We start from the raw sequence: 1,135 nt of genomic DNA, 5'->3' as shown, positions 1-1,135 counted from the left end.
TTTCGCCCATCGCATCCCTGAAATGTGCTGAAATGTGTTCTAAGCGGGACTGCCTTTAAATATAGTTCAGAAACAATGACACAACCAAATTTTGTCTTATCAAGGCAAACTGAGAAACTTCATACTTAGAAATCTGGAAAATCAAAACAATATAAGAAACCCTTAAAGCAAAATGGCGTAATGCTAAAAAGTCCATGTTTCATTCTGTAAACACAGATGTGTTCATTGATGCCATGAGAAATGGCCTCCCTAAACATTTAAAGATTCTTAAAAGGGAGGAGTTGTTAAAATGCAGGATCCAATCTGGGTCGGTCACTGGGACCAGAGGTTTTGTCTTCTGGATTCAGGCTAGAGACCATCTTCAGGGAATTTCTCCAACTTCTTTAACTTCTAGAGAGAAGTTCCCTGAGGATGGGCTCCAGCATGAGTCTGAAAGTTCAGAAGATTAAATCTCTGGTCCTGGTGACCGAGCCAGATTGAATCCTGCAGTGTTATCCTGGGACACGTATTATCGCCTTCATTCGTGTCCTGTTAAAATGTGTAATGGGAAAAAATGCTTTTGGCAGTTGGTCTTACCCAGTAGTGGGTTTCACTTACCTTCGCTACTGGTTCGGAACTGTGAGTGCGTGCGTGCTTGCTTTGCTCGTGCGCGGTGCACATGCGCACCTTCTGCACATGCACAGAGCATCCGTGATGACATCTGGGAAGGTGGGCGGAGCCTTCCGCCACCGCTAGCAGTTCACCCGAACCAGGCCGAACCGGTAAAAACCCACCACTGATCCTACCTCAAAAGGTATTTTCCTAAATAAAGTAACCCCAAATTAGGTTCCATTGCTTTTTTTTGCAAGAGAGCATTATGAGAGAGACATTGCCCATTTTTAAGGAAAGAAGATTACCTTTGCATTGATGGGGAAAAAAAGATAACCATTACAATCCAATTAATGAAGTAAAATGTACCCCAAGAAAGCCATACATATAAATTGCTTCGTGGACATTATTAAAATGACAAGAAATTACTCTTCCACAGGAAAACTACTGTGACATTCTAGTTAATAAGTCTTGTCTTGTATATTGATTTTAAACCAACTCGGTTGTTTTAGTAATGGCTCATACTTACCTTAATTTTCTAAATGGC

The sequence above is a fragment of the Pituophis catenifer genome, unplaced genomic scaffold, assembly GCF_029215685.1.
Source record: "Pituophis catenifer annectens isolate HBS135680 unplaced genomic scaffold, rPitCat1.0.hap2 SCAF_1, whole genome shotgun sequence".
NCBI classification, from domain to species: domain Eukaryota; kingdom Metazoa; phylum Chordata; class Lepidosauria; order Squamata; family Colubridae; genus Pituophis; species Pituophis catenifer.
The sequence above is the reverse complement of the archived record's forward strand: the minus strand, read 5'-3'. Positions refer to the sequence as shown.